We start from the raw sequence: 19,020 nt of genomic DNA on the forward strand, positions 1-19,020 counted from the left end.
TCACTGGTCTAAGTGTACCCTGATAGTCCCAGTGTCAAATTGTGGAACAATTGTTGAGATTTTCAACAGTGGTAGACTGAGTTTGGGTGCTGGTGGGAGAAAGCATATGGCAGGTGTGACATCTCAGGTGGTCATCTTGGGAGTCTGGGGGCTGGAGATAGTCATTATAAGGATGTTGGAACCAGGTGACCATTCCTGGAGGCCATCAACACCTTGGAGAAAAACAATGACAGTCTGAGGATGAGGAATCAGCAGTGTAAGGTGAAGTGTGAAAGCCAGAGGGTCTTCCCGGCTGCACATGGGAACTCTCATTTCTTTCAGTCAAAATGTAGAAAAGCAGAGGAGAAAGAGAGCTCCAGAGAAAGTTCAGTTTTCAGCATTTTTAGGTCTGCTCCATGAAGATGAGGGCTTTGATTGGGAAGGAGTGAGACAGTTTGGAATAAGGGTTTGTATGGACATAAGTTTTTGTTTTTCTTGGGTAAATATGTGAAAGTGGAATTTCTGGGTCATATGGTAGGTTTAAGTTTAACTTTTTCAGATACTGCCAAATTGTTTTCTAAAGTGGTTGTACTATTTTACATTCCTGCTAGTAATGTATGAGAGTGCCAATGGCTGTACATCCCAGCCGACCTTGTACTGTCAGTCTCGAATTTTAGCTATTTCAACTGCTCTGTAGCATCTCAATGTGGTTTTAATTTGCACTTCCTTATTGACTGAAAATACTGAGCATTGTTTCATAGGCTTACTTACCATGTGTATATCTTCTTTTGTGAAATAGCTATCCAAATATTTTGTCCATTTTAAATTGGGTTGTCTTCTTGTTGAGTTGGAAGAGTTCTGTGGATTCAAGTTCTTTGTCAGATGTATGACTGAAGAATATGTTCTCCCAGTCAATAGCTTACCTCTTTTCATTTCCGAAAACTCCTATCTGTACCAGAATTTCATTTTCTTGATGGTAAGTTTTGAAAAGCAGAAGACTTTCATTTTGGTTAATTTCAGTTAATCACTTGTTTTTCTCTATGCTTGATCCTCTTTGTGTTCTAAGAAAACTCTTCTTATTACTAGGTCCTGAAGAATTTTTATCATTCTTTATTACATCTTCACTAATCATGTTTTTGCCCCTATGAGACCACAGTAGCTTCTCTTATCAAGTTCACCAGGAGCAAATTCTTGGTTCTTTTCTTAGTGGACCCATGAGAAGCATTGGACACCTTCTCCCTGACGTACTTTCTTCTTGTGGCTCTCAGGACACCACATCCTCATGGGCTTCGTCCTCCTTCCCTGGCCACTTCTCAGTATTCATTACTATCATCTTCTTTTCTCTCTCTCTCTCTCTCTCTCTCTCTTTTTTTTTTTTTTTGCCATTTAGCATGCTCCAAGCCTCAGATCTTGGTTCTCTTATTTATTAATATTTATATCCACTGCCTTGACAATCTCATCAGTTTCTGATAGAATCAAATTTACATCTTTAGCCCAGAACTCTCTTCTAAAGTCCCGATTTGCACATCTGTCTTCCACATCTCCACTAGGATGACTTTGACTTTGCAAACTCAACATTGACAAAATTATACTTCCCTTGCTCCAACCTCCTGGGCTCATAGTCTTTTCCATCTCAATTAATAACATCTTCGTCTTTCCCACGGTCAGGCCACAAGACCTTGGAGCCACCCTTGACTTTCTTCTTTCACTCTTGTCCGTCATCCACTCAGCAGCAAATTTTGTGGAGAGATCCTCAAATGATGTCCAGGATCCAGTCCCTTCTCACTGTTCCCGCCACTCTCCTTGAGCTTGCCCAAGTCTGCATCACCTCTCCCTGGATCACTGCAGTGGCCTCTTGATGGTCCTCCTTGCCTCCACTCTTGACCCTTTGTAGCTACTGCCAATACAGCAGGCAGCCTGATCCTTGAAGTGTAGACGATACGATCTCACTACACACATCAAAACTCTGCATTGGTTCCCCCTGTAATTGGAGTAAAATCCACAGATCTTACAAAAACCAACAAGGGCCTCCATGGTCTGATGTCCCGTCCCATACCTGACCTCATCTCTTTTTTGTTCAACTCCACCGCAGCCATACTGGCCTCCTTGCTGTTTCTCCAATGTGCAAGGCACACTCCTGCCTTGCACATTTAAAAAAATTGAAACGTAACTTACACACATAAATTTCACCCTCTTAAAGTATAATTCAGTGTTTTTTTTTAAAGCATATTCACAAGGGACCCCAACATCTATACTCATTCCAGAACATTTTCATCATTCCCAGAAGAAATCCCATCCCCATTGTCTCCTGCCTTTTTTGTGTGTGTGGAAATTGCAAAGGAAGCTTTATAGACAATGAAAATATAGTACTTTCATTGCTCAAAATGTATAATGTGCAAGAACTTGAAGTTATGTGGTTTACTTGTTGACCATCTGGCTACAGTTCAGTTACTGCTTCAAAAGCTAAACTTCATAATCTTTCTAAGCTGCTTTAAAACAAAGTTCTTAAATTATAGCAATAAAGAAAAGGAAACAATTAATATTGCATTTTGTCAAAAAATATGTATGAAATTTTAACTCTTATTCTCAAAAAGTTATAAAAATTGATGTTTTGGCTAAGTTATAAACATACTTACAGTGCATTTATTTGTGTAACTCTAGTAATGCTTATGGTGGCTATAAGATCAGAATAGATTCTTAAAAAACATAAAAAATAAAAATATTTAGCCTCATTATTTATCTGTAGAATGTGTTTATATATACCTAAATTTCAGCATTTACTATATCATCGTTGCTTTAATTTAAGAAGTCACATATGAAGAATAAGGCAAAACCACCTATGGGCTGACATATTAGTTTGCTTCTCAGCTTGTAAAAATATTCTTAATTTGTTGATGTAACAAACAAATTTCAACTTTGATTGCTTTGCAGAAAAACAAGATAATCTTTACAATAAACTTTATTTATTTATTTTTTTTGAGATGGAGTCCGGCTCTGTCACCCAGGCTGGAGTGCATTGGCTCCATCTCCGCTCACTGCAACCTCCACCTCCTGGGTTCAAGCGATTCTCCTGCTTCAGCCTCCCAAGTAGCTGGGATTACAAGCATGTGCCACCACACCTGGCTAATTTTTGTATTATTAGTAGAGACAGAGTTTCAACATGTTGGCCAGACTGGTCTTGAACTACTGACCTCAGGAGATTCGTCTGGCTTGGCCTCCCAAGGTGCTGGGATTACATGTGTGAGCCACCGCACCCAGTCTTGCCATGAACTTTATGGTTCAATTGCATACAGGCAACATGTTATATATGAAAAAATTATGAACTGAACTACAGGTATTAAATACTGAAGAAAGTTAGCAGTTTATTATGATTTGTTTTATTTAACAGTTTGGGAAATCATAGCCATCAGCTTTTCCAGTGGAATTCAGGAATCTCAGTGGAGCTGTTAGTGTAGCGAAACTTGTAGGTAAAATATACAAATACTTTTGATAGCACTGTTAAGGGATCTCTCTAAAATTAACTCACTGGTTTCATTCTCAAGCCATGTTGACCTGGGCCGCTCAACATGGCTTTTATCATGCCTGATGTTAATGCATGTTGTCTTTTTACAATAAATTCATGACCATCAGAGGATATCCATTTGACATATGTGGCATCAGGGCCTTCATAGCCACCATAGGTTTTCTCCTCTCCATCCATTATGTCCTTATGAAATTCCACAGTTCTGGGAAAGTCTACCTCCAGACTTTTGCATTGCCTTTCCCCTGACTCGATTGCCCTCCATTCTTTCTTTGTCCATTTGTATTGCTATAGAGAAGTACCTGAGCCTGGGTAATTTATAAAAAAAGAGGCTTATTTGGCTCACAGTTCTGCAGGCTGTATGGGAAATGCAGTGCCAGTATCTGGTTGGCTTCCGGTGGGGGACTCAGGCTACTTCCACTGATGGTGGGAGGTGAAGGGGAGATGGCTGTGCAGAGGTCACAAGGTGAGAGAGGAAACGAGAGAGAGGGTAGTGCCTAGCTCTTCTTAATAGCCAGCTCTCATGCGAGAACTGACCCATTACCTCTAGGCCAGTGACAAGCCATTCACGAGGGATCCTCTCCCAAGACCTGAACACCTCCACTAGGCTCTGCCTCCAGCATTGGAATCAAATTTCAACATGAGGTTTGGAGAGGGGACAAATATCCAAACTACAGCTCACTCCCTCACCTCCTTCAAGGCTTAACCCTAGTATTACTTTACCAAGGGGATATTGTACTCTGACTACCCTGTTTAAAATTGCTGTCTCTTCTACTTTTTCTTTTTTCCATTCTACTCATCATGTTCTAACATTTTATGTACACTTATTTATTTTCTTTATAATTTATTGCATTCTCTGGCAACAATGTAGGGACATTTATGCTGCTCACTGGTGAAACCTAAGCACCTAGAACAGTGCTTGGCACACAGAACATGCTTATTAACTATTTGCTGATGAGACGAACAAGCCAATGAAATCCTGAGTGAATGTCAACCACCTTTCTCGACATAAGTGTGACCGGGCACCCCATGCCTCCCTTGAGGATAGTCCTAGCTGTTGTTTTTTCACCAAGTCCCAAATCTGACTTGAAGAGGCAATGCAGATATTTTCTGAGGTTCTTGGGGGAGATGGAGGAGGAAGTGGTTACAACCAACATTAAGTCACCACATCTGTTCAACAGCCTCCTCTTTTCCTAAATTCTTCTCCCCATAGCAGCAGACTCACTTTTCCTATTTTTTTTTCCTTTTTACAGAATCTCTCTCTCCTCCTTTTTTTGCTGGCTCTCTGTGTCCTTCCCGACACTACCCTTCGTCTTGCACACTCATTCAGCAAAGCAAAACACTGGTCTGCTCAGCCAGACACCTGGCCACTTATTTCTACCTAGACCAGGTCACTGATAGACAACAGGGGTATGTGGAGATTCTAATACTCTGACATTTTGAGAATAGTTGACTCCACCCTCAAGGCCTTTCTACCTGGATGTGTGAGGCAGTTATTCCAGGTATCCACCACTTGCCATTCTAAGCCTATGTCCCCAGCTCCTAAGAACGTGTGAAATTCTTTCTTGTTTTGGAAAGCAAGGAAAGAATTAGAGAAGTCTCTTCTGATCCTTATTCTTTGAAAAAAAACACAAATGGGGTATTTCAATAGGCAAGAATACGAGAGGCTGAGAAGCACATGAAACTGTAATGAGAGGCCTACGGCTTCAAAGGTGAGTCCCCAGAGGGGAAACCTGAGCCTCAGGCCTGGGGTTCCTTGCACTCCAGGTTCTCGTTCCTTCCACTTGGTTCACACTACTTGGAGCGTGGCTGTGTTCACAGGCATGAGATGACCTGAAGATGACCTGTGAATCTGTGTTTTATCATTTGAATGGTTGCTTTAGTCCTTAGCTTATCATAGTGGATCTTTGAGTGTTTTTATAGCACTTTATAGACAGTATTAGAATCTCATGATAGTTATTCCCATTTTCCCCCTGCTGGCTTTTTGTGCTGTTGTCATACATTTTATATCTACATATATTGTAAATGCCACAATTACATCATTATTATTTTTAAATAAGAATAAAATCTTATACAGTTACTCATGCAGTTAACAACTTCTGATATTCTTTATTCCTTTGCATAGATCCAGATTTCCATGCGGTCTCAATTTCCTGAGGAAGTTTCCTTAACGCTTCTTGTAGCCCAGGTTTGCTGTTGATGAATTCTTTTAGTTTTTTATTTCTGAAAACAGTCTTTATTTTAGATACATATTTTTTGCTAGATATGGAACTCTAGGCTGACATTTATATCTTTAATCCGACTGGAATTTATATTTTGTTTATGATAGTCATTCAAGTCAATTTTTGAAACTATAAGTCTGATATTAAATTTCTAGGCACCCTGAAATCGATGGGACCCGGCGTTAACTAGATCTTCTTTTGGTTTCAGCTCTACGTAATGCTAATCTCCTTTTCTGATGCCTTTTTTCATTCAGTACTTTAAAAATGTTGCTTTATTTTTGCATTGTTTCAGACAAGAAATTTTCTGTCATCCTCATCTCTGTCTCTGTATATAATACGTTTTTTTATTCTGGTTTCTTTTAAGATTGTCTATTACTGATTTTGAGCAACTTAATACTGAGGTGCCTTGTAGTTTTCTTTATTTCTTGGGCTTGGGGTTTGTTGAGTTTTTTTGATCTATGGGTTTATAACTCTGATCGAATTTGGAAATTTTCAGCCATTATTTCTTCAAATATTTTTTCTGTTCCACACCCTCTATTCATTTCAATTTTTGATTATTTTCTTTCTCTTGGTGTCTTATTTTGGATAGTTTCTCTTTCTTCAAGATCCCTAATATTTTCAACTGCAATGTCTAATGTGTTGTTAATCCCATCCAATATGTTTTTCATTTCAACATCTCACACATTGTAGTTTTTATCTCTAGAAGTTCAATTTGCCTGTTTTACAGATTCCGTGTAGCTAATTTTTGCAAATATATAATGCAGGTATAATAACTGTTTTAGTATCTTTGTTTGCTTATTTGATCATCTTTGTCAGTTCTGGGTCACTGTTGATTGGCTGGTTTTTCTTCTCATTAAGTTTTCTGCTTCTTTGCCTGTTGGTTATTTTTGATGGAATGCTAGACATTGTGAATTTCACCCTGTTGGGTACTGCATATCTTTGAATTCCTGATCTTTGTTTGGGATGCAGTTAAGCTACTTGGAAACAGTCTGATCCCTTTGGGTCTTGCTTTTAAATTTTGTTAGGTAGAGCCAGAGCAGTGTTTAATCTTGGACTAATTATTCCTTACTACTGGTAAGGCATCACCCTCTGAGTACTCTACCCAGTGTCCCAATGTCTTATCATTCTGGTAGGAGCAGGCACTAGCCCTGGTACCGTGTGAACACCAGGTTCCATTTGCTCTAATTCTCTTGCCAGACTTGGGTTAGTTTCTCTGTATTCATATACTGAATATTCAGGGGAGGCCCTCTGCAGATCCCTGTCCTTCTCTCTGTGAAGCTCTTTCCTATCTGGTACTCTTTCTTGCAAAGTCTAGTTACCTTTGTCTCCTTAGCTTTGTTGCCTCAGCTTAGGAGTCCTGTATTCTCCTGCTATCCCTCTCCCTGCCAGATGGCTGGATAGCCCTCCAGTAAGCTGGGGCAATCAGACAGGTCACCTCATTTGTGCCCATCTCTTAGGGATCACTGTCCTCCATTGCTTTTTGGCCAATGTCTTAAAAGCTATTGTTTCATATATTTTTTTATTTTTGTGGGTTCAGACAAGAGGGTAAATCAAAACCTGGTTACTTCCTCTTGGTCAGAAATGGAATCCACTTGCAACATGTAGACAGCAGTAACTCTTTCATAGGGATCAAATGCCCTGATAATTGTAAAGGGTGTAGTCTAGAGCTTGGCAGAGAGTAAGTACTCAGTTAACATTAGATATTGCCACCACTGACAATGCTGTTCCTACTGTTGCTGCAATTGCTGCTAGTAATTATCTCAAACGGATGAAATATGTTAATTCAAGTGCTTAGCCATGACCTGGTGGTTAGTAAGTCCTCTGTTAATATTCTTCCTCCTATTGCTGTGGTTGCCATGCTATTCCTACTATAACTGTTATTATTATTACAATCAGACTAACAACCCTGGCCTCAAAGAGACTCACCGGTATGCAATAGAACCTGACCTATCTCTTCCCAGAGGTTATAACTAATGGTGTTTCTGAGATGTGGAGTGAGCATGAATCCTCTAATCCAAGCCTAAGTGGACAGATCCAGGGGAAACTTGCAGGGGGATTCTTGCTTTGGTCTGGGAGATGTGTTTTTCCTAGAAGTTATAAAACAGTATTAAGAAATTTAGCTTCTCTGTTATATAGTCTCCTCAACACAGGTCATGCCTCCCTTGTGTCACCCACTTATCTCATTGTAATTTCCTAGAGTTGAGAGGTGGGGACAAGAAAAGGAGCTAGTGCCTGCTGAGGGCCTGCTGTGCACCAGATGCTCCCTCTGATTCTGGAGTGGCCATGTCCTTTGATTTTTGAGTCTTAATTTTGTCAAGTATAAAACAGAGATAATTGTGCCAATCATACAGTGTTATTATGAAAATGAATTTAAACGTGTATAAAGTGCTGTGGGTAGTGTTTGGCATTGTCTGTATTTGATACATTTTATCAATCATTATTATCTTCACAAAAATCCTCCATTGTAGCTGGCGTTATTGTTCCCACTTTACTGATAGGATGTTGCTCACATAAGACACCTGATGGAGTCTCACAGGGAATGACAAGTCCATCCCTAAATGCCATTTGCTCATTCATTGTTGAGAATATAATAAAGCTCTCCTGTATTCTAAGTCTGGGGCACCCAGGTTTCTCACAGAGCACAAAGTGCAGACAGGCAGGTAAATTTACAAGTGTAGGCCAGGAGTAGTGGCTCACACCTGTAAATCCCAGCACTTTGGGGGGCCAAGGTGGGCGGATCATGAGGTCAGGAGTTCAAGACCAGCCTGGCCAAAGAGACCAGCCTGGACAAAGAGACCAGCCTGGCCAACATGGTGAAACCCAGTCTCTACTAAAAATACAAAAATTAGCTGGGCATGGTGGTGGGCGCCTGTAATCCCAGCTACTTGGGAGACTGAGGCAGGAGAATTGCTTGAACCTAGGAGGTGGAGGTTGCAGTCAGCCAAGATTGCGACATTGCACTCCATCCAGCCTGGGTGACAGAGTGGGACTCTGACTCAAAAAAAAAGAAAAAAAAATTTACAAGTGTAATAAAATATCATGGGAACATTGGTAAAAGCTTGTGTAGAAGGGACTGACTTTACATGGTTTTGGGAGAGGGACGATTGTAAGTAATCTTTATTTGGACAAGTTTTTGAGCTGTGTTAGTGTTCCCCTAATAGCAGGGGTGGGGAAGCGCGCTCTGAGCAGAGAGAATGCCGAGTCAAGGCCAAGAAACAGAACATTGCCAGCTGACCCATATATGTGAACTGTAAAATACCATGGGGCTTGATGGAGAACATGGTCTTTAGCAGGAGATTCTGGATGCTAAGAAAGAAGGTGGATTTTTATCTTGACCCAGTAGGTCAAGGGAAGCCACTGAAGAATTTTAAACTGGAAAGTACCTACAACAGTTGCACAGTATATATATTTTTAAGCCAAAAGGTTGTAAATTACCATATTCCCATGATCACAAACCAAATAGTACTTATTTAGGTGTTAGGGACTGATTGCTCGGTGCAGGTCTTTATACTGCTGTCTCTGCAGGTGGGATCTCACGCTGTCGTCTCTGCAAGTGGGATCTCACACTGTTGTCCAGGTCTTCACACTGCTGTCTCTGCAGGTAGGATCTCACCCTGTTGTCCAGGACTTCACACTGCTGTCTCTGTAGGTGGGATTCTTTCCTGAGATGACGGCTGGCTGGAGGCCCCCAGTTTGTGTTAGGGGATTGCCAGTGAGCAAATGTCACTTCAGGGTGTGAAGGCAAGAAGCCAGTGTCTGGGTGTAGACTCCCTAAAGCCTGGAATGCGTAATGGTTGATTCTGCAGTGGTCCTGAGCTCAGTGTCTCTTAGTAAACATCCTGGTCAACTCCTGTGGAAAGCTCCAAAGTGCAAGGCTTTGCTGAGAGTTGTACAACAAGGTGAGTTTTTCTCCACTCTGATTTATCTGTTAATTTGTTCTCATTCACTTTTGACTCTCTAAAAATTGTTGAAATGTCCTTTTCACTAAAGACCTTTCTCTTCACTGTTATGGGTTCTTACTGTTTTTATACCTGCTACACCTTCCTATAGATTTCAATTTCACGTTCTTGAACTAGAATTCTGGTTTTGCTTTTTAAAAAGGTTCCTGTTGTCTGTAGGGGGAGTAATTGGAGGGGTGTGGCCTGGATATAGGGAGACCTACCCAGAGAATATTGATCTCATGGTCCAGCTGACATGGTTAGAGGCTGAATTGAGGGAAGCAGTGAGCCCAGAAGGCAGGAAGGACCCAGAGAAGCCCACAGGCAATACAACAGATGAGGGAAGGGAGGCACAGGAGGGTTGGAGGGTGAGGTACTTTCCAGGTCTTAGACATGACCGGCTGGGTTTGCAGCAAAGCAAGGAGAAATGAGTTGGGAGCAGAATGTGGAAGACCTATGTGGACAATTCAAATCTGTAGTGTCACTGAGACATCTTGGTTGTTATGTCTGTAGATAGGGTGCTTGGGAGACATGTGCAGAAGAAAATATGGATTTATGAATCATTAGTGTAGGACTCGATGACATGGTATGCTGTGTTGGGGGTCCCAGAGGCCGCTCTCAGCCTCAGTGATTCACTGGAAGGACTCACAGAACTCAGAAAAGCTGTGATGCGCATGGTTATAGTTTATTACGGTGAAAGCAGGAGGGGAGACTAGGTGTCAGCTTCCAGTTGCCCTCTCTCAGTGGGTCTGCAGAGAAGCACTTCTCCCTGCAATGATGAGTGACCGGCAGCCAGGCAGTCTCAGCCCTGGTTTTCAGGGGTTTCATTGCAAGTTGGTCACCTAAGTACGGGGTGCCCAGGCGACCGACCTTAGTTGCTCAGTCTCCAGCCCCTGCGGAGGTCAACTTCACAGCACATGGCCTGAGACCAGCCCCCCTCCCCCTTGACTAAATCCCATTGTCAGCATAAAGTATGTGGCATGACCCAAGGCCCCAAGAAAAGACACTCTTCTCAGGCAGGACACTCCAAGGGCAGGGGTTAGAGGTTTACTCCTGGAGCCAGGCAAAAGTCAGACCTTTTTTGGAATTTAACATGTAGGATGGGATGAAGTCCCTAGGATGGGTACTGAGGATGGAAAGTGAGGAAAGCCATAGACAGTGCTGTAGAGCACCCCAACTTCCCAGGGAGAGTCAGAGCAAGAGAAAGAATGTCAGAGGTGGGAGGACAGCTTAGAGGGTGCCCCGGATCCAAGGGTGCATGGCACTCAAGGGAACCACACCACACGTGACAGGGAATTCGGGCAGGAGGCTGTCTGGAAAAGGTCCATGGGCTTAGCCATTTGGGGTGAGAGCCTTTTTAACAGAATGTTTCCACTGGAGTGTCTGGGGCTGGATGCCTGACCGTGGTTGGCTGGAAATGTTGGGAGGTGGGGATCAGAATACAGGTGAATGTTGTGAGCTGCTTGGCTGTGAAGGGAAGGAGAGTGACAGGGTGGCAGCTGCCAGGGAACAGCAAGTGAAGAAACGTGTTTCCTTAACCATGGGAAATAGGAAGACGTGACTAAGTGTAGAGGTTGTGGGGAAGAGGCTGGAAATACGAACCAGAGTGAGAGAAAGAGGGAGGAGAGATGACCTGGAAATTTGGGATGGAAAGCATGCTGGAGGATGGAGGAGGCTGTAGGATCTGGAGAGCCACTCTAGGGAAAAGAGCAGGAACTGACCAGGGACACAGGAACTGCTGAGGATGGCTGAGGCGCTTAGCACGTTGTAAACTAACGTGGAACGTCGTAGAGTTTAGGCCAGAAAGTGGACTTCAGAGTTGAGTGCCATAGGCTGGGTGTGTGGGAATGAGCATGGGACGGGTGTGAGAACAGTGGAACGTGATAAAGGAACACAGCATGTAATTTTGGAGATTATGTTTGATGACAAAGTCTGTGGTGTGGCCCAGGGACTGGACAGGTGAAGTGCAGTGGGGTCTAGGGGCTAAGAAGTGTTGAAAGTCAGGGTCAGAATTTGATCACCCACAAGACCAACTCTTGTTTGGACATCAGGTAATGTTTAATCTGACTGAGAGGTGGACTGGAAGTTCCACTGGGCTGGTGTTCTGGAAGCTCATGGTAACGTCTTCTTTCACGTGCAAGGTAGCAGTGAAGATGATTTAAGCCGTAGGTAGCAAAAAGCCTGAAACAAACTGGCTGAAGCAATGTGGAAATGTGAGATGTCAGCTGCAGAACCAGCCAATCACAGGGCTCCAGGTCTGTGTCTTGGCTGTTCTTCAGGCTTGGCTGTCCTCTGTATGTGGGCTTCATTCTTCAAAAAACTTCTAATTAAAAAAATTGTGGTAAAATACACACCACATAAAAGGACCATCTTAACCATTAAAGGGTACAGTTTAATGGTGTTAAGGACATTCCTATTGTTGTACAATCATTACTATCATCCATCTCCAGAACTCATCTTATAAAACCGAAATTCTATACGAATTGCGCAAATAGCTGCCATTCTCCTCCTCCCAGCCCTGACAACCACCATTCTACTTTTTGTCTCTCCAAATTGACTACTCTAGGAGCCTCATTAAGTGGAATAATATGATATTTATCCTTTTGTGTCTGGCTTATGTCACTTGGCCTAATGTCCTCAAGGCTCATCCATGTTGTGGGATGTGTCAGAATTCTCCTCTTTTTTTCAGGCTGAATAATTTTCCATGGTATAGACAGATCACACTGGAAAAAAAATCTATTCACCCATCAGTGGACGTTTAGGCTGCTTCTGTCTTTGGGCGACTGTGAAGAAGGCTGCTGTGAACATGGGTGTACAAATATCTCTTTGAGTCCCTGCTTTCATTTCTTTTGGGTGGATACCCAGAAGTGGCATTGTTGGGTTTCACAGAATTCTATGTATAACATTTTGAGGGACTACTGGGCCATTTTCCATAGCTACCATACCATTTTACATTCCCACCAACTGTGGGCTTAATTCCGAAGTTGCTTCCCCCCTGGTGGCAAATGTTCCAGGCTTTACCCGCCCCCGCTATGACCTCAGAGGGAGGACAAAAACTGTCTGGGATCTGGCAGTAGTGATGAGACCCCGCCTGCTTGGTGGACTCAGGGCACAGGGCTAACCCTAAACCAATGACTGTGGCAAAGGACTGGTGGACTTTAGACAACCCGCCCCCACCCCCACCCCCCACACCTTGGAACTGGGACTGTGGTCAACACCCTCATAAGTGTGTTTGCTGCGTGGATAGTGCCGGGGACAGATTCCAGGACTATCCACTCAGCAAACACATAGATTCCAGTAACAGAACATGGCTGCTGGGACCACCAACTGTGTCCCAAACTCAGAGTGCTGGGTCACAGATTCTTTGAACAGTTATATGAAGTTATAATTGGCATACAACAAACTACACATGGTTAAAGAGTACTGTTTGCTAAGTTTTGATCTGTATGTGCCTGAGACACCAATTTGATTGACCATCACTTTAAAGTATTATAGAGACGTTTCCTGAAAAATGATCATGTAATTATCCCCTGCATTCCAATAGTATTTTAGGATATATCACTTGATTTTCTCTGATTCTTACCACAATACTAGGAGGCACCTGATCCTTGTTTTGCATATTCAGATGCCACAGTGCTGAAGGAGCATCTCTGAGTAGGTGAAGCGGTCCTGGGAAGAACATCTCCTCGTGGTGGAACAATCAAAGTGCATGGAAAAACAGTTTTTCTCTAAAAACTAAATGGCTTACTAGGGACAAAATCCAGAGCCTTGACCCACTTACCTGGATACCTTGGCTGATCCTGAGTGGGCCATGGGCTGGACCCAGAATGTGTGTCTCCAGGCCCTCCAGCCCTCTAGCAGGGCACTCATGTTCACACACCAGGACCCAAGCCTAGAGGCTGGGAGAGGCCAGGGCTGATGGAGTGGAGCCTGCGGCCAGCATTGGGTCTGCCCTGCTGGCCACGGGTGCCTCCTTCTTGCTGGCTGGCTGGCTGGGTACTCTGTGCACCGGTGCAGTTTGGTGGAAGAAAGGCGATTCTTTTACTTGTGTTGCAGGGTTCCAGAGAAGATGTGCATTTATAACTGGGACTCTGACAGCCTTGGGTTAGTCCCTGGTGGGCCACTGAAATGGACCTATTCATTTCAGCCCTGAGGTCACAGATAGGAAGGCCATTTATTACAAAATAAACCTAAGTGAAAGTTCAGATCTATCAGTGCTTCTTAATCCTAACCGGACGTTCAGATAACCTGGGAGGTAGACACAGATATCTGAGTCTCCCCCTTTCTCCCCAGATTCTGGTTTAATTGGTCTGGGTGAGGCCCAGGCATGAGCATACTGTCAAAGCTTTTGGGTGAGTCCCTCATGCTCCTGGCTTCGAGTGAGGATCACTGACTTGAAGGGTTACTTCAGGTAAAAAGATATTTTCATTTACACACATATTGCAAGATGATTCTTCTGAAACCTGAATTCTTTCTATTTTTCCACATTACTTTTGTCTTCGGCTTAATTGGAGCACGGATGCTTCTCTGACATTTGAATGGTGGCACAATGACTCAGGATTGTTAGGAAAAGGCAGTCTTGTTGTAAACACATGGTTTTCTTTCATTAACTTTGCAATGAAAGGGGTGACTCTTACCAGACTTTAAGACGTATCTTCACAGTTTGCCATCTACAATGGGAGAAGACAGTTTGGCTGTGTTCCTCCAGTTTCAGGGAAAAGAACTGTGCCTCACAAGGTTGTTTACTAACTTTCAGCCTCTGGCAATAGAGTTATAAGCTCGTTCCAGAGGCCCAGGCTGGGCGCTGCAGGCCACCTTCCTGTAGTCACTTGGATGATTTAAGGTCACATTAGGAAAGAGATGGCAGATGCCAGTTCCCAGGTCCATGATCAAACAAAGATTCAAAGGAAAAGGTTTTGGAAACAAATAAGCCTGGCTCTCCCAAAAGCCACACGTCAGCAGGTTGTGGGCAGGCTCTACTGAAGGTCTCACCGTAGTCATTACTGGCTCTTATGAAAAGGTCAAGGCCCTAATTCAGATGCTGGAGCCACTTCCTTAGCCTTGCAAAGGGAACACGGAATGCAAATATGGAATAAAGAGTAGGTTCCACTTAGGCCTTGACAACTCAACTACCCCAGGGACTCTGGTCACCAGATGGTACTCTCCTGCCTGCTTCGGAGGTCCCTCCAGCCTGGGCATGGTGCACCCGAGAGTCATCTCCAGAGAGCTGTCTCTACTGTGCTGCATACATTGGGGTCCCTCTCTGTACGCCTGAATTCGGCAGGCAGGCCTTCCCTTTTCTTCTTTCCCTTTGAGAATGAAGTGCCCGTGGGCCCTGGGTTGTTCAAGCCTCCCATCAGCATCTCTTCCTGCCTATGTGAGGGCGTCTGCCAGGTTGAGTCTGAGAGGCCAGGACAGACCCTGCCTCCCAAGGTCTTCTTGGTTCCATATTCCTGGCATCAACTCCAAATGGTGGCTGATCAGTGGCAGACCCTAAACAGCCCTGTGTGAGGGCTGGCACTCTGAGTATGACTGTGTGAGCCTCCTCAGCCGGGCCCTGGGCCCCAGAGCGGGGACTCACCTTCCACAGGGGGCCTGGGATGCTTTGACCTCCACACTGCTGGCCCAGCCTCCTGGGCTTTGTGTGGCTCCGGGCGGGCGGGCGGGCCTTTCTCCACCAGGGCCTCCTGGGGCAGCAGAGAAACCACCCCAGTCCCGTTTCCCACCCTCTAACAGCAGGGACTTGGACTTCCCTGGGTGTCACAGGCCCTTCTTGTTGCAGCAGGAGGATCCTGTGCGTTTGATCTAAATCTGGTCTCCCGCTGGAGAGGCCCAAACAATCTCAGTCACAACAGTATTAACAGGAAACCTGTCTCTCAGGGCCAAGAATGCAACCAAAATAGCTCCAAGTCTTCAATTCCAATAGCAGCACCGTTTGGGAAGGCTTCACCTGAGAGAGACAATAAGTGGAACTCTGTCCCCAAATATCCCGCCCTGCTTCTGCACCTTCCATGGGGCCTAGTGGATCACAGGTAGTGTGGGGCTGCTGGACGCCAGGCTCCCCAGGCCGGTGGTGAGCCCTGACTGTCCTCCGAGGGTGGAGCTGGGGATTCCAGCTCCAATCCCACTGTGCAACCCGAGTGCACCACAATCAAAAGGCTTGTTTTGACTGAATTAACTGACCAGGGTTTTTTTTTTTTTTTTTGAGATGAAGTCTTGCTATGTCACCAGGCTGGAGTGCAGTGGTGCAAGCTTGGCTCACTGTAACCCCTGCCTCCCAGGTTCAAGCGATTCTCCTGCCTCAGCCTCCTGAGTAGCTGGGATAACAGGTGCTCATCACCACGCCTGACTATTTTTTTTTGGATTTTTAGTAGAGATGGGGTTTCACCATATTGGCTAGGTTGGTCTTGAACTCCTGACCTCAGGTGATAGGCCCACCTCAGCCTCCCAAAGTGCTGGGATTACAGGTGTGAGCCACTGCGCCTGGCCCAAGTATTTTGTTTGGTGGAGATAATTGAGAATTTTAGGAGGAAAAAAAAAATCCTTTTTTTTAAAGCATCTAATTTCGCTGTGAAATATTTACAAACTCAAAAAACACTACAAGGAAGAAGATAAAAGTCACCCATAAGCTTACAGTACAGAGAGAACACAGCTCACGCCTGCAGGAATGCTCAATATTTCTTCCATTTATGTGCACACATCTACACAGACACCAGACACACATCACACATTTTAATAGGTTTGGGTGTCTCCTGCTTCACTATTTTCCTTTCCCTCCAGGCAGCCCTTGTTGCCAGCTTCCAGAGGTGTCTGCTGCCTCTGCAGCACATCTGCATTTGTTTAGAGGAGCTTTCCTATGCAAGTGGTAGCACAACAAGGTACTTTTGTGGTCCTTCCTTTCCTTTTGAACTTGACGTGTACCTTGCAGAGCCTTCCAAATCAGTACGGGCCTGCTTCTTTACAAATTTGTATAATATTCTACTGTATAGTCACACCATAATTTATTCAGTCCCCCGTTGTGAACATTTAGATTGTTTGCAGACTTATTAAAAAAAAGTACTCAGTTTCTCACTTTGTAGAAGTGGTGTCCTTGAGTTAAACACCTCTGGTCCTTTGTGCTTTTGCCAGCCTGCCCTCCCCTGAACTTGTAAACCTGCACTCCCACTTGCAATATCTAGGAGAATGTTGATCTCCCTGCACCATCACTCACACAGTTTGCCATCACAGCTTTTGAATTTTGCCAACTTGTGAAGTGAAAAATACCACTGCCTTTCTTGGAAGAGTGAGATTGAAATCCGTTCCCATATTTGAAAGCATTTGCACTTTTGTTTCTCTGAACTCTCCATGTTATTTTGCTCACTTTTCTACTGGGTTGTTGGCATCTCTTTTTTTCTTCTCTCTTTTTGATAGCACAGTTTTTATTTTTTGGCCACTACTCCTTTACTACTTCTTAGCCCAGCAAGACTAGAAGCCGCTCACGATACAGTTTCTTTTTCTTCTTTTAAATCTCCTACCTCACATACTGTCTGCTTCCTGCAAACATGGCTTACTCATGGTTCTTCACTCAGTCTGTTTCCTGATGCTTTTCCTGCCAAGCGACCAAACTAGGTCCAGAGTAACTCTTACCACGAACCCATGTGCCCAGCTCCCAGAGGGTAATTTTATTCTGCAGAGAAACTTCTAGCAATGTACCACACAAGCTGGAAGAAGCAGCATACCAGGTGGTAAAGAAAATATTTGGTTATTTTGGCTGGAAATTCTTGTCCTCTATAAAATTATCTGTGGTAGTTGGTGGAGGGAAAAAAGCTTTTAGAGTCTAATATTACTGATTCAGTTTCCTCACAGTTGTTTTGGCAAGGTCTATATAACTGCAAAAATGATTTGCTTTACTTAGAGTTTTGCTCCTCATTATTCTGAGATGTGAAGTTCTAAAGAGACTGAGGTCTCTATCGGGAAAGATTTCCTCACCATCAGTCTGAATGTGGTGTGTTATCTGAACTTTTGCCTGTGATTTTTAAATCCTTTAAAGTTTTTTTCTAAGTATTGGATTTTAGTTCCATCTTTTAAGAAATAACCACAGGGAAAGGACTATAACTAGCACAGTGGACAAACGTAGATATCATTTTGCAGAAATGACCAGTCTTTTTCCACTCTGTTCTCCCCAACCTGGTCCCTGCCCAGTGACAGTGAGATCCACTCTGTGTCTTTCTTTCCTCTCTTCTCATCTGTGCAATTCCTGTATTCACAGGCGTTAGGATCTAGAGTGTTAAGCAGCAGGCTCTGCCCCTCACTCCTCGTTGTCATGGATTTCGTTTGTGTGTTGAAGGCAGAGTCTCCCCTGCCACTGACCTGCTGACTGCATGGTTTGGATGCTCAGCCTGTGGCCTGTCTAAGGAGGATGCCGCCAGCATGGTCTGTCACTTCTGATCCATGAGGGATGTTCAGACCTAACTGTTCTTAGTTCAAAATTCTACTGTTTGGAAAATGATTTTCTTTCTTTTTCCCCTATAAACATTAATAAAGGATTCATCATGTTATAATATTTGCTACATAGGCTACCTTTTTCTTTTTCTTTTCCAAAGGAGAAATATTATCTCAGACTGTAGGTAATCTGCCAGTGTTTGTGACTCAGGAATACTGAATGTATCTAGAATCATTGCTATCTTGATATCTGCTGCATTGGGGAGTAACAGTAGTAATAAACGTAATGAAAAGAGTAATAGCAATTGTGCAGCACTTCATAGGTGCCGGACACTCTTCAAAGCACTTGATTTTTCTTTTCTTTTCTTTTTTTAAAATTATACTTTAAGTTCTAAGGTACAAGAGCACAACGTGCAGGGTTGATAGATAGGTATACATGTGCCATGTTGGTCTACTGCACCCATCAACTCACCATTCATGTTGGGTATTTCTCCTAATGCTATCCCTCACCCCTCCTCCCACCCCCGGACAGGTGGTGTGTGATGTTCCCCGCCCTGTGTCCAACTGTTCTCGTTGTTCAATTCCCACCTATGAGTGAGAACATGCGGTGTTTGGTTTTCTGTCTTTGTGATAGTTGTTTGAGAATGATGGTTTCCAGCTTCATCCATGCCCCTGCAAAGGACATGAACTCATCCTTTTTTATGGTTGCATAGTGTTCCATGGTGTATATGTGCCACATTTTCTTATTCCAGTCTATCATTTACGGGCATTTGGGTTGGTTCCAAGTCTTTGCTATTGCAAATAACTTGATTTTTATTAATTCATCTAATCCTCACAAAAAATGGGAGGAACACTTGCTACCTTTGTTTTACAAGAGGAGGCCTTGGCACAGGGAGGTTAAAAACCTTGTCTAAGGTGCATAGCCATGAGTAGAGTAAGA

At 43.6% G+C, this 19,020-nt stretch overlaps 1 pseudogene; it reads right to left on the minus strand.

Annotated features, from left to right (window-relative positions):
- LOC119620007 (elongin-C pseudogene) lies at positions 1-3,679 on the minus strand (annotated as a pseudogene).
- Positions 3,680-19,020: the final 15,341 nt, after the last annotated feature.

This window comes from Chlorocebus sabaeus, chromosome 9 (assembly GCF_047675955.1).
Source record: "Chlorocebus sabaeus isolate Y175 chromosome 9, mChlSab1.0.hap1, whole genome shotgun sequence".
Classification (NCBI taxonomy): Eukaryota; Metazoa; Chordata; class Mammalia; order Primates; family Cercopithecidae; genus Chlorocebus; species Chlorocebus sabaeus.